This window comes from Lissotriton helveticus, chromosome 7 (genome assembly GCF_964261635.1).
Source record: "Lissotriton helveticus chromosome 7, aLisHel1.1, whole genome shotgun sequence".
NCBI classification, from domain to species: domain Eukaryota; kingdom Metazoa; phylum Chordata; class Amphibia; order Caudata; family Salamandridae; genus Lissotriton; species Lissotriton helveticus.
In genome coordinates, this window is record NC_136068.1 from 821,569,466 (window position 1) to 821,585,070 (window position 15,605).

General features: G+C 45.2%; 1 protein-coding gene across 2 annotated transcripts in view; it reads right to left on the reverse strand.

Annotated features, from left to right (window-relative positions):
- The window catches only part of MYOT (myotilin), a 673,370-nt gene that overhangs the window by 234,110 nt on the left and 423,655 nt on the right, over window positions 1–15,605 (reverse strand). The gene's annotated exons all lie outside the window — the stretch shown is intronic.

Genomic DNA, 15,605 nt, shown 5'->3' on the forward strand with positions numbered 1-15,605 from the left:
GCAGGATGCCCGCGGTCCCTGCAGGGGACCCCATAGGAGGGCAGACCCCGTAGTAGGGCGTGGGGAACCGATCACCCATTCCAGTGGAGAGAGGTAGGGGGGCGGGGACAACTAAGGGAAAGGCCGTCCCCCCTTTGGGACAAGATATAGGGGAGCCCCTCCCTCCTCGCGCCCTCTTTGCTGCTGCCCCCCCTCTCTAGTCGGTCGTGCCTTAGGCTGCTCCTCTCCAGCCTTAGGGTCCCTAGGCCTCCCAGCCCCCCCCTCATTCCCCCCCCGTCGGACGCGAGGCCCGGGCTCTTCAGCTCCCCTCCCTGCCGCTCACCCGCTGAAAGGGGGGAAGTCGGGAGGGGGGAATATTAACGATGTATTTATGTTTTCTAGGTTGCAGGAGGAGTTACAAGGCGATCCCCATACAGGACAGGCGCAGGAACACGACCTGAAGCCCCAGTGCGAAACGCACCGTGCTGAGTCATACATAATCCAAGGGGCCCTTCTTGGGGACTTGGTTTCGACGGCGCCCTGTTAGTCCTTAGGGCGGTTGTAAGCCTGAGCAACCGGGGGCTTGCCGATAACGCCCCGCCTGGATGGGCAAGGTGTGAGTTGACTCTCCCCTGTCCGGAGGGTGAGGCGGGTGGACGATAGGTCCGCCGGTGGGAGGATTTCCTCCCAAGTACCACACCGGGCTATGGCCGCTGGTGTCCGCTTCTTTGGCTCAACTTCAGGCGCCCTGCAACAAGGGGTTGCGGGGTGTAGGGGGTCGCCTGTCAGTTAACCCATTCTGTTATTTGTACCACAAATAAACCTGCAACTTCTTCATCCCAACATGCTTGTCTGTGTGTCATTTGGTTGGGGGGAGGTTGTGGGCAGAGGTGTACCGATGCAACTACTATGTGTAAATAGCTATTTGGAATTCAGAATGGTGCCAACAGGACGGGAGACCCTCAAAACCCCTCAATCTGTGTAGAGAACCACACAATAACGATTTAAGCAAGAGACCTGTGCACACATTAAGCAATCAATAATCAAGTAGATAAATGTTTGGAGCAAAATAGAACAGTCCCACAATGAAATCTTTGTTGTTAAAGTTGTCTTTTAATCGTGCATCCGGTACACTTTACAAACAGCCAGCCGACACGTGTTTCATTGTAGAAGAGAGTATTCTACAACTCTTCAGGGCTGGGAAATAGAGTAAAGTAAACTCAGCACCTGACATGAAAAGCCAAGTCCTCATCCATATATCATTAAACGATTTTAACACATCTAAAACTGGATACCCACACATGGTGTCATAATTAGAAAAACATTCACCCAACACGCGCGGACACCACAAGGAAATGCTCCTACTGAGGGATAAGGACAAAGGGGCACACAGAATAAAAGGTAATCCTATAAAACAACTCATAGACGTATATTAAGGGGCTTGAATTGAAATAAAAGTGAGCCGTAAAGAAGGCAAATGCGATGTCAGGTGTCATCTCTTTGCAGCCCAGAAGAAGAGGCTTTTGTTACCTTGAAACGCGTCGGCACTTTTAATGATGTGGAACGACTAAATCAGGCTGCAACTTACTGCCGGAGGGCACAGCACTGTTGTGTGCTTCCTAAAGCTGCAGGCAATTTGATGAATTATGAACTTGCACGGCTGCCTGGCCGTGGGGAAGGCACCGTCTCCAGCCGGCTGAAAAATCGAAACCGGCAGGAAGAGCCTGGAGTACTAAGACGACTTGGGACCCCGCAGGCACAGCGCTGAAGCATTACTAGCCTGATTAAAGTAACACAGCCTACTATAGGTATGAAAATTAAGCATTATTGTGAATGCACACTTGAACTTACTTAAAGAGAACATTTCGAATCGCATTTGAACATCAAGTCCCATGATTCATCAGTGACCATGCACTCAGTATACGCCCACTGAGGGGCTTGAATTGAAATAAAAGTGAGCCGTAAAGAAGGCAAATGCGATGTCAGGTGTCATCTCTTTGCAGCCCAGAAGAAGAGGTTTTTGTTACCTTGAAACGCGTCGGCACTTTTAATGATGTGGAATGACTAAATCAGGCTGCAACTTACTGCCGGAGGGCACAGCACTGTCGTGTGCTTCCTAAAGCTGCAGGCAATTTGCTGAATTATGTATATTAAGTAGTGTATCAAAATTGTGTTCCAACAAAAGTACAAGTAAGATCAGGTGTCAAATAATGTTCTAGAGGAAAAGTATTATAAAAGTAAAACAACATAATAGAAGTTGGTGAGAAGGTCAACCAACTCAATCCCATAAAGCGATCTCAGTAGTATTACTAATAAACAGATATGTAGTCACGATAGAACAACACCCTGAAAGGCCAGCCCTCGTATCAATCAATTGACCATCGTTATGTCATAGCGAAATCCAAGCAAGAATCTACACCTAAGGCAGTAGGTGTGACTTTTACTGTTCCTGTATATAACAGACTATGTTGACCTTTTGATTCACTACTGTCTTAGGTGTAGCAATCTCGGGCCATTTGATAGTTTTTGCTTTTAAGGTTATTTTTCCTGCACATGCCAGTAATTTTGGTTTATTGTCTTTTACTCTTCATTCCGTCTTGATACTGTAGGGCTCACTTGCTGTTTTGGTATTTTTTCCTTCTCTATACATGGGCCTTGATAGCTGCCAATTTTATTCCCATTCACTTCCATCCAAGTTCCTAACTACCCTGCCGGGTTGGAATTATCACCGGATGTGGGGTGAGTGTTTTCCTATTACGAGAGTAACAGAGTATAATTCTTTTTTCTGTATTTTGTTTTCTTTCCCCTTCTCTCTGCGTTTCTTTCTTTGCAGTATTCTAATTTTTTGGGGATCCAGCCATATAGGTATCCATTTATTTTATGCTCACCACTGCTCAGCATGTTTATGGGATTGAGTTGGTTGACCTTCTCACCAACCTCTATTAAGTTGTTTTACTCTTATAATACTTTTCCTCTAGAACATTATTTGACACCTGATCTTACTTGTACTTTTGTTGGTACACAATTTTGACACACTACTTCATATACATCTATGAGTTGTTTTATAGGATTACCTTTTATTCTGTGTGCCCCTTTGTCCTTATCCCTCAGTAGGAGCATTTCCTTGTGGTGTCCACGCGTGTTGGGTGAATGTTTTTCTAATTATGACACCATTTGTGGATATCCAGTTTTAGATGTGTTAAAATCGTTTAATGATATATGGATGAGGACTTGGCTTTTCATGTCAGGTGCTAAGTTTACTTTTCTCTATTTCCCAGCCCTGAAGAGTTGTAGAATACTCTCTTCTACAATGAAACACGTGTCGGCTGGCTGTTTGTAAAGTGTACCGGATGCACGATTAAAAGACAAGTTTAACAACAAAGATTTCATCGTGGGACTGTTCTAGTTTGCTCCAAACATTTATCTACTTGATTATTGATTGCTTAATGTGCGCACAGGTCTCTTGCTTAAACAGTGTCTAGGCAGTGACAGCACCAACCGCAGAAAAATGGCCTATTAAAGAAATGTCTTTATTCCTCAGGGTCTATTCTGTCAGGGTGGACTGACTTGCCATTAGGGGATTTACGTACAAGGTAGCGACACATACAGTTCTATCACAGAATATAATATTTTAGCAGACCTACCTACCTTCAGATAAAAATCATGCTGCATCAAAGCACTTCCACCAAACTCTCTGTTATTTTTTTTAATAAATTTTATTTTTCAGTTTACATAACATAAACAATAACACACAAATGGCATCAAATCAGTGTATGTAAGCAGATCGATGACCTCATTATCGGCACTTGGGACTGCAGGCGGCATCAGGGAGGGAACGGACTCATGGGGAAGGAATAAAATATACTAAAATGTCATTGAAACAACAACAATTCATATATTTACACATTAAAAGAATTATAGTTCCCAACCGCATGTACATTTTTAACAATTATATTATTGCTTGCGTAATTCCCAAAATGTGTCCGTAAAACATCAAAACTTCAATGACACCCAAGTGGGTTATCTCAAAACTAAGCATCTGTCTACCAATTTGGTCAAATAACACCATAACCAGATGTCTCAAAATATCAAAAATTTGATCAATTTTAAAGTGTAAGTGATAAACAATTTCAAATTATAAACAATAATACATATTAAAATTCATTGTAATAGGCTACCCAATCTGTTTAGTTTGGCTTTGATGGCATGATTTCTATATTCTATTGTTCATTTATTTCTTATTTCTTTTATACGGTGATATAATCATATACATATATACACACACACACAGGACCGCTGCATCCACCAGGGATCCAGAATCCCATGGAGGTTGCGCGGCGAAAGGGGCACAAATATTCTGGTGGTGCTGCTGAGGCACCGCTGAGCATATTACGAGTTGCCTGTCCACCGGCCCTTTCATGGAGGTGAGCCCACAATGAAAAGGGTGGCAGAGAGGCAACGAAGGGGACCCTAGCAGGGCCCCCGGCTGCTCCTGGGGGTGCAGGCACTCACTGAAAGAAGAGTACGTTAATGTGGAGTTACATGTGAGGAGGGTAGTAAGTTAAGAATCCTTAGAAGTTCATTGAAAAAGAAAATAACTATTGTCCAAAAAACACTTGTATTGCCATAGATTTCAGATGTAATCAGTGACGTAATATTTGTTTCATAAGCAGTACATCACAGCAGTGGAAGTTAAACTAAAGCCAGTTACATATAACTGGAGATTTTCTGTATTTTGAGGTTTTTAAATGGTAGTGATTTTTTAGTAAATTTCCACTTTTTTTAACGTAAGCTAAAATCCTACTACCATCCTCATGTATCCACTTTAACCTTAGCTTTTTTCACTGAATAACTTTGTTTTTTCAACATAAAGTAAAACCTTATTGAGATCAGTTTGCAGCTACTCCCCTCATGCCCATATTTTGGCAATGCACGACAGGGAGTTCGCTGCCAGGCCTTGCGCCAAACCCACAGAGGGTGGCCAATCGCTTGCCACGCACAGCTGTGTATAGTGAGCGTTGTCCACAGGGCCTGGCCTGCAGCTGGTCAACCCCACATTAGCGGGCAACCACCCTTGGACCCATACCACACATTCCCCTATTTGCAGAACTCTGCAGGACTGCGCCATCCAATCATTTTTTTTTAGATTGAACCCCCCACAAGCTCCAGGGTACCCTTACCGTGCCCACTTATACCTTATATTTTTATGTGCAGGACATGGGCTGAATCCCGAGTCCTATAATAGCGGCCTCAACATTTTAGTTTAAGTTGTGGCCAGACAATCACAGTGTGAGCTCTTACAGGCACAAGACAGATGACGAGAAAACAAGCCCTCTCGGCCAATCAGAGCATTATATTTCTAATTTGCTTTCCTGCGGAACTCTTTCAGAACCAACAGTCAAGTTATTAAAAGTTAATTGCCAAATATTGAGATCAAATGAACACCTGAAGGAAATTTTACCTAAACAACTAGAAATAACTGGTAGAAAAGTAGCTTCCTTGGGCGATTTGCTCAAACAGATTTACATGCCATACACCAAACTGAATACTGGTGGATGGCTAAGCAGGAGGTAAAATGTTTTTGGGAAATGTTCCAGATGCAAAGCATGTGAACATGGTGTCAAAATTCATTTTATGAACTTGGAAATGGACAGACGATGTTAACATAATGTATCATATGTGAAACAGTCTATGTAGTTTACATGTTTGAGTGCAGTTGTGGTAAAAGGTATACTGGAAGTACAATGATAAATTGAAATTAAGGATATTACCACATCTTCGTGCAATCAAGAATAACGATTTTTCCTATGCAGTAGCAAAACATGTCTGGGAGACACATAATGGCCACAATGAGGACTTAAGTTATAATGGCATCCAGCTTGTAACCAAAACACTGAGAGGGGGCAATCAGGAGTTAATGTTGCGAAGAACTGAGTTAAGGTTGATCATATTAATGGGCACAGGGAACCCCACAGGCTTAAATGTGGATGCTGAACTCCATGTTTATTTATTTATTTTTTAAATTTCTTTATTATTTTGTTCCTCCAAATCAACAGACCATGTATAAAAACAATCATACATCTAATCCACCTCAGCCGAGGTGGTGAACGATTTAACAATAATACATGCCAGCAATTAAGCCTAAGGTCGCATCGGTGGAGGATTCTCCGTCTTCATTGTTCTCTTCGTTTTTAGAAGCTCCATCTTAACTCAACTGCAACTAAACTCTCCCCTCCTCCCTTCCAATGCCCACAAACCCCCCTCTCTGTCCCCCCTCCCCCGCCAGGTCTGTACAACTGAAGGTATATGCATCTTATTATTCATGTTGTGTCTCCTTGTGTCTTTCCCCTTTGACCTGGGCCCATCCCCCCTGTGGAAGGCGTCTCCTCTGAGCTTTCTTGTGTGGGTTGTGGGGCCTGTCCCGCTATCTCTTGAATCATCACTCCCCACACCAATAGCACCTCGGGTAGTTTGTTATCTCTCCTGGTGTTAGGCATGTGCCCTTCCTCTGCCAGAGCCCATTCCCTCAGATCTGTCCTCCATTTCGCCAATAGTGGTGCCTGCTGGGTTAACCAATGGATCGGGATACGCCGCTTGGCTATACAAGGCCCAGGACCAGGAACCTCCTACTTGCGGAGGATCTCGAGGAATCAAGCCCAAGAGACAGGTGCGCGGGTCCAGGGCAATTGTCCACCCCGTTATCCTAGTCAGGTCCTCTAGGACCCCCATCCAATACGTCTGGATCATTGGGCATGTCCACACCATGTGTGGAAAATCCGCCTGGGCATTACTACATCTAGGGCAGTGTGGTTCCCTGGAACCATCGATGGCCTGAAGCCGCCTGGTGAGAGGTAGGTCATATGTTTATATTATACTGGATTTGTCTGAAGCGATTGCATACGGACATCTTCCGAACACCCGTGTACCTTTTCCCATTCCCGCTTTGTGATCTCCTGTGGACACAGCCACTGCCATTTTCTTCTACTTTTAAGGGGCCATTCTTTTTTTGTCCCTCAGTGCCCTGTAGAGGTGTCAGATTCCGTCGCGCCTCTTGTGATGATGGGGTCGGCATGAATGACTACATATTCCAGAAGGCTTAGCGGCTGGGAGGCGGGGTATAAGTAGAAACCGTTTCCTGCAGCTGTTGTCGGATATTCTGGCTTGTTGTTCCTGGCGTTCCCAGACGACCGTACGGATTGGCGTTTCCTGCGCTCCTGTGATTACCAGCTTTGCGGTTCCTGTTGAGTACGTTGTTTCCGACTTTCCTTGTTCGTCTCTGTCCTCCGTTGGAGAGCCTTCTTGCACCGGCTATTGCGGAGGGCAGACTTCCTTGTGCCGACTTGTCGGCTCCCGTGTCTCCGTGAGTGAGCATGCTTTCCTCGGCTCATGCGGAAGAAATACACATTCGCTGGTTCTGACGTTTCCTCCGTTGGCGAGCCTTCTTGCACCGGCTATTGCGGAGGAAACAGTTTGGTTGCGTATTATACATTGCCATAAATCCTCTGTTGGACAGCCTTCTTGCACCGGCTATTGCAGAGGATTTACTAAGATAAGTCCCAGGGTGGACGAAGGGTCTATTCATCCTCCTGATAACGACTTCCTTAAGGTAACCTTATTAGCATTTCTTCTGGGTGACGTAACCCTTATTATTTTTGTTCATGGGAGATACTGAGTAACTTACGCTGCATAGCTTAGAACTCTGTTTACTTTCCTTCAGGACACAAAGGGAAAGAGATTAGGGTATGTAGCATTCTTACTTACCAGTATATATCATTCAATTGCATGGGTAGTACGGGTATTTTCAATAGTGGGTTTCTATGTTCACAGGGGAAGGCAATCACAGGCTATATGTTTGTACTCTACATGGCAGAGAAGCATCTCCTGTGTTAGTACAGTTCACCTTCCTGATACAGGTATAGCACAGTTTAGCTTAATAAGTAGCTTTGTGGAAAAGCACGTTACTAGAATTGAGACCCATCAATCATTGGTTTCTTTTCTGTCTTCACAGCTCTCCCTCCCAGCAGTCCCCTTCCTTTCCTCCCTTTTGTTTATTATTTTGCCCTCACCTGATCCTTCTCTAGCCCACGGCTTTAATAGCATTCGGGGCTTGGATAGATCTGGAGGTGGCCTATTTGTACTACAAGCTGATCCTGAGGACGGAGAGGATAACAGAATATCCGACCCCAGTATTAATCTCCTCCCGATCAGTTTGGGGCAATGGCTACTCTGGACGAGGTGATGGCTGCTTTAGTTGTGGTGCAATCTGAGTTAATTGCATCCAGACAAGAAAGCACCGAGTTAAGGAACCGGTTAGACAACATACAGAAAAACCCGTTTAGTGCTGGGGCGTCAGGGTCGGGTACAGCAGGTTCAGTAGTGGTAGAAATTCCCCCTAACATACCGTTAGCACATCCAGAACGATTTAACGGAGATGCTGGATCGGTGCAAGTGTTTTTGACACAAGTCGCAATGCATTTTTCATGCAAACCCAGGTCATTCCCCACCAATCAGTCTAAGGTTGCATTCGTCATCTCATATTTAATAGGGGACGCGGCTCAATGGGCTGTTCCAATAGTACAGAGAAACGATCCAATGCTACATGACTGGGATGTTTTCCAAGCAGAGTTCACAAAAGTATTCGATAGAAGGGCCGATACATATATGGCGGACAAAGAACTCCTAGGTCTACGTCAGGGGAATCAAGATTTGGTTACTTATTTAAACCATTTCAGACGTCTAGTTGCTGAAACCAAGTGGCCTGAAGCCAAACAGGCATCAATCTTTCATCAGGGCTTAACTGAGGAAATGCAAGACATCATAGCTCAAATAGACCCCCAGCCTGAGTCCTGTGAGGATTTGATCAATTTGGTGTTACGATTGGACCACAGGATGAAGAATCGTAAAGGAGGTAGCGGGGCTAAGACCAGGTCAATCCCCTCTTCTGTGGCGGTAAAGACCCCCGATAGTACGGTATCACACGCCTCTTCTGAGCCTATGGAAATAGGAGCGGTCCGTGCGGCCTTAACCGCCACCGAAAAGGAACAGAGGCGTAAGTTCGGTCTTTGTCTTTACTGTGGCAAAAAAGGCCATTTTGTTAGAGAGTGCCCTGTTAAACCCAAATTTGCCAAATTTCGCATGAATAGGGGGGTGTCCGCGGCCACAGAGAAACCGGCGGAAAACTGAAGGGCTCTGGGGTTGATGAAGGGGTTCCCTGGAGTCAAGTTGTTATCCCTTCAATGTTGAATACGGTAGTGGGAGCGCAACATTTGTTCATCAAGATAATTTTGATGATTGGCATGATGGAGGTGCATACGCAGGCTATGGTGGATTCTGGGGCTACGGGTTTCTTTATGGACATGAAGGAAGCAGAAAGAATAGGCATACCTCTGATCCCTAAGGAAGACGGTACCGATGTATTCGCAGTGGATGGCAGGAAACTGAACACCGGGCCCATAAGTTATCAAACAGCTCTGACAGAGATGAGGTTTGGGTATCACAGAGAAAGAGTTTCTTTCAGCATAATCAAGGCACCGCAGTATGGGGTGATCCTAGGCATTCCTTGGTTGAAGAGACACAACCCGGAAGTCAACTGGGAAACAGACACAATAGTGATGAACTCTGCTTATTGCGAAGAGCATTGTTTTAGATATGCACAATGTCCTTCGTTTGCTTTGGCATGTGGGGATCAAATAGCCACCGCCGCAGAAAAAGCGGTTACACTCCCAGCGGTATATCAGGACTTCGAAGGAGTTTTTGACGAAGTACGAGCTGAGGAGTTGCCCCCACATAGGCCATACGATTGCCAGATCGAATTGATTCCTGGGGCAGTGATTCCCAAGGGCAGGCTGTATGCGTTGACAGAGCCAGAAAATGCTTACTTGAGAAAGTATTTAGACAAACTGTTAGGGTTGGGGTTTATACGCCCCTCACGATCACCAGCAGCGTCCCCGTTGTTCTTCATCCCCAAGGCCAACGGGGAATTAAGAGCCTGTGTAGACTTTCGAGCCCTCAACGCGGTAACAATAAAGAACAGATACCCTTTACCGTTAATCAATGTATTATTGGAACAGGTGAAAAAGGCTAAAGTGTTCACCAAGTTAGACCTGAAGGGAGCATACCATCTCGTGAGAATGAGAGCAGGGGACGAATGGAAGACGGCCTTCCAGACCAGGTATGGGTTATTCGAATACCTGGTCATGCCCTTTGGGCTATGCAACGCCCCTGCTGCCTTCCAGTTTTTCCTTAACGATGTGTTGAGGGAAATATTGGACAAACACGTCATTGTGTACATAGACGATATCCTCATATATTCCGAATCGGAAGACATGCATGTACAGCACGTCCAATCTGTCCTGAGGATCCTACAGAAAAATCATCTCTACTGCAAACTGTCCAAATGTGACTTTCATGTCACTACTGTGGAATTTTTGGGGGTTATGCTTACCCCCTTGGGGCAGGAAATGGCGGAGAGGAAGATTCAAGCAGTTCGAGACTGGCCGATTCCTAGAAACATCAAGGATGTTCAATGTTTTCTAGGATTCGCCAATTTCTACAGACGTTTTATCAACCAGTTCTCGAAGGTAGTGGCTCCCATAACCAGTCTGTTGAAAAAAGACCAAAGGTTTGGGTGGGATGAGACAGCCCAGGAGGCGTTTGTAACTTTAAAGGAAGCATTTGTCACCGCTCCAATACTGAAGCACCCCAATTCAGACGTTCCATTTATAGTCGAGGCGGACGCCTCAGAGGTAGCTACCGGAGCCATTCTTTCACAGCGAGATGAATCCACAGGCCATTTGCATCCCGTGGCTTTTATGTCACGTAAACTTACGGGGGCTGAACTCAACTACTGCATAGCCGAAAAAGAACTCTTGGCTATCAAACATGCCTTCACGGAATGGAGGCATTTTCTCATGGGAGCGAAGCATACGGTGACGGTTTACACCGATCACCGTAATCTGCAGTTTATGGCAGCGGCCAGGCATCTATCCCCTAGACAACTGAGGTGGATGCTTTTCTTTTCAGAGTTTCATTTTGTTATAACTTTCAGGCCTGGAGTGGACAATAGAAAGGCGGATGCCTTATCCCGTCAATCATCCACAAAATCCTCGGGGGTTGGAACAGAAGCTCCGATAGTGGATCCTGTCAAGGTGGTTTGTGGCATACAACCTGATGCCTTTTTGCAGGGCATACGATATGGAATCAGAACGGACCCCTGGAGGAGATGGTTACAGTCACATCCTGAATGGCACATACGACACGGCTTTCCGATCAATCAAGGGCGAATGCTCCTACCCACCGAATCCTTGCGGAAACAAATGTTCTCTTGGTGTCACTCTTCACCCAGTGCTGGACACGTGGGGGTGGATAAGACTGTGTATCTGATCCAGCGTAGATGTTGGTGGCCCACGATAAAGGACGATATACGGAGATGGGTGTCGGGGTGTGATGTTTGTGCCCGTGCCAAATCTGATCATCGTCGTCCTGCAGGGCTTTTACAGCCCATGCCTACCCCTTCTACTCCTTGGGAACGAATATCATTGGACTTCGTGGTAGGTCTACCCAGAGATCAGGGTTGTACAGCAGTATTGGTTGTCATTGACTATCTGACAAAGATGGGGCATTTTATTGCTTGTCCTCAAGTACCTACAGCGGGTCAATTGGCACAGCTTCTTATGGTCCATGTGGTGCGCCTGCACGGTTTACCCAAAGTCATAGTGTCTGACAGGGGCTCTCAATTTACCGCTAGGTTCTGGAGGGCATGGTGCTCCTCACTCCATATTGAAACGGCTCTGTCTACAAGCTTCCATCCGCAAACTGATGGTCAGACTGAGCGTCTCAACCAGACGTTAAAGCAGTTTTTACGGTGCTATGTGTCTCAGGGTAAGAACAACTGGGTGGAGCATCTATGGCTCGCGGAAGTGGCATACAACAATGCGACCCATTCTGCCACGCGAGTATCGCCTTTTTTTTGTACTTACGGACATCATCCTCGGTTTCTTCCGTTTGCACACCCTTCCCCTGAGGTGACGGTGCCTGATGCGGCCAGGAGGGCTTCCCGGCTGAAGTTGGTGCTGGAGCAGGTGCAGGAATCCCTGAAAGCATCGAAGCTGGCTTATAAGAAATCGGCTGACAAAAGACGCCGTCAAGGTCCTGTGTATCAGGTGGGTGACTGGGTATGGCTGTCCACCCGGAACCTCAGATTCAGGCGTTACAGCGTGTTTAACCCTCGCTTCATTGGCCCGTTTCGGGTGGTGCAACGTATCAATCAGGTGGCAGTGAGGCTGGTGTTGCCGAGACATCTACGTATACATCCTGTTTTCCATGTGTCCCTGCTCAAGCCTGCTGCTGCGGTGGTGCGACGTCTCCCTCCCCCTCTGTTGGTCCCTGACGGCTTGGAGTACGAGGTGGAGAGTATTCTGGACTCCAGGTGGCGGGGCCGTGGCCTTCGATATCTGGTGGCTTGGAAGGGGTACGGCCCCGAAGAAAACTCGTGGGAGCCTGCTTCTGGGGTTCATGCTCCTCGCCTGGTGGCGGATTTTCATCGCCGGTATCCTGACCGCCCCGGGCCCCTTCGGCGCTCCAGGTGAGGGGAGGGGGATGTACTGTCAGATTCCGTCGCGCCTCTTGTGATGATGGGGTCGGCATGAATGACTACATATTCCAGAAGGCTTAGCGGCTGGGAGGCGGGGTATAAGTAGAAACCGTTTCCTGCAGCTGTTGTCGGATATTCTGGCTTGTTGTTCCTGGCGTTCCCAGACGACCGTACGGATTGGCGTTTCCTGCGCTCCTGTGATTACCAGCTTTGCGGTTCCTGTTGAGTACGTTGTTTCCGACTTTCCTTGTTCGTCTCTGTCCTCCGTTGGAGAGCCTTCTTGCACCGGCTATTGCGGAGGGCAGACTTCCTTGTGCCGACTTGTCGGCTCCCGTGTCTCCGTGAGTGAGCATGCTTTCCTCGGCTCATGCGGAAGAAATACACATTCGCTGGTTCTGACGTTTCCTCCGTTGGCGAGCCTTCTTGCACCGGCTATTGCGGAGGAAACAGTTTGGTTGCGTATTATACATTGCCATAAATCCTCTGTTGGACAGCCTTCTTGCACCGGCTATTGCAGAGGATTTACTAAGATAAGTCCCAGGGTGGACGAAGGGTCTATTCATCCTCCTGATAACGACTTCCTTAAGGTAACCTTATTTGCATTTCTTCTGGGTGACGTAACCCTTATTATTTTTGTTCATGGGAGATACTGAGTAACTTACGCTGCATAGCTTAGAACTCTGTTTACTTTCCTTCAGGACACAAAGGGAAAGAGATTAGGGTATGTAGCATTCTTACTTACCAGTATATATCATTCAATTGCATTGGTAGTACGGGTATTTTCAATAGTGGGTTTCTATGTTCACAGGGGAAGGCAATCACAGGCTATATGTTTGTACTCTACATGGCAGAGAAGCATCTCCTGTGTTAGTACAGTTCACCTTCCTGATACAGGTATAGCACAGTTTAGCTTAATAAGTAGCTTTGTGGAAAAGCACGTTACTAGAATTGAGACCCATCAATCATTGGTTTCTTTTCTGTCTTCACAGCTCTCCCTCCCAGCAGTCCCCTTCCTTTCCTCCCTTTTGTTTATTATTTTGCCCTCACCTGATCCTTCTCTAGCCCACGGCTTTAATAGCATTCGGGGCTTGGATAGATCTGGAGGTGGCCTATTTGTACTACAAGCTGATCCTGAGGACGGAGAGGATAACAAGAGGCGAGTAACACATTTCTGCCCACCCCCCCCCAGCCATGGTGATCATAGTGACCAGGGTTTGGGTGTGCCCCGGAGCTTCTGGAGACGAGGGCCACAAGTGCAGCGCCGTTGCTGCTATATTAGCATATTGCAAAAATTGCCCCGAGCCCAGCTCAATGATTGTCACCGCCTCCTGACAGGTGATGAATTTATTGTCTGGGTAGAGCTCAGACAGCATCAGGCAGCCCCCATCAACTCCATGTTCATTTATACCAACTAATTAGCTATGGATTTTACCTGGGACTTTACTCCGTTTTCATCATCTCATATTTACTTGGCTTCCATCAAAATGTTAACTTTGATATTTTTACCATAGGGATTCTCTTCCCAATCTCAAATTATCAGAAAAGCTTGATCTTTCAGAACAGATCAGTATGGGTTTAGTGCACATAACATTCAGATATTTTGAGTTAAAATAAATATGCAACACTTAGTATATTATGTGTCCTATAGTCTTAGATATACACATGTCCTGAACAGGTTTTATTCTGTATTTCTTGCATCTGTACTTTAAATCAGGTACATTTCTTCCATCTATGCAATACGAAATGCTAGCACACACACAATGTAACTGTTAGGTGAAATGTGACCTTAATTTAAAATCAGGAACGTTATCCTTTGTTTGTGCAATATGGGATGTTAGCACACTTTCTTTATACTAAGTAATCAGGAGTGCTGTGATTATGGCATTTTTAATTGGACACTTTATCCTGTAATGTTTGCATATGTACTTTAATTCATGCACTTTTTTCTTCCATCTCTGCAATAGAAAATGCTAACACTTACACTTTATTCCAACAGTGGGGTGAACTATGACTTTAATTAGAGAGCATGTACCTTACCATTTATTTGTGCAATATGAGATGTTATGTTTGATACTTTGCGGTTATAGTCACCTCAACGCCATAAGTAAATTAGGACAGATTAGGGGAACAGTTACCCTAACAGAATACGTTTCAAGATATGTGCTAGGAAAATAAGTGCAAAGATGCATATTATGGGCTTGAAAGACATATCAATGTGTTAAAGTTATTGGGGTACTATACTCTTTATTCTGTGAACCTTATGCAATAGCACTTTAGATGGTGGATGATAATTCAGTGACTATAAATAATAGTTGATGAAAGTTGTTCCTGCATAATTTAAAAACTTGCAAAAATGTACAAGGCACTGAGGCTTGATCATTACGCAACAGAAGTTTAATGACATTTTCTACCACCTCTTTATACAATGTTCTTCTTTGCTATATTATAAATTGTTGCCTGTTTTATCTTTTGTTCCCTTTTGTTGTTATAAATAATGAATATATGTTGTTTTGATTGATGAACGGTTTTGAACTTTACACTGAAAGAGGAAAAATAATGAAAACGAAAATGTCCGATGTGATGAGAACGTTTTAATTTAAAGTGGGCAGTCTAGTGTTTCTTTCTTTTATTAGTCATGTGTGGGGCAGAGCGTATGTCACTATAGCTTTAAGAGACACTCTGGTAAAGTGGACCATATGGTCCTGTTGAAGACGTTTGACGAAACACGTCAGCCATTATTTGACTTTTGAATGAATTAAATAATTCTCATTCTTGGAGAAGTGTCACTGTGACAACCTTTCTTCCGTGTCTTCTGCCATGGAATATAGGCATGATAAACATTATATAATGATGGGATTATGATTCTAAAGAGGAATATGTGTTCATGTCTAAATAAAAGGCTTCAAGTATATTTCTTTATCTCCCTAAATACCCAAAAACTTACAAGGAGGAGTGCTGCTTTCTTTTGTTTTGCTGTCACATTCTAGGCCGGTCCTCCACCCGCTAAAAAGATAAAGAAGCTACAATAAGGAAT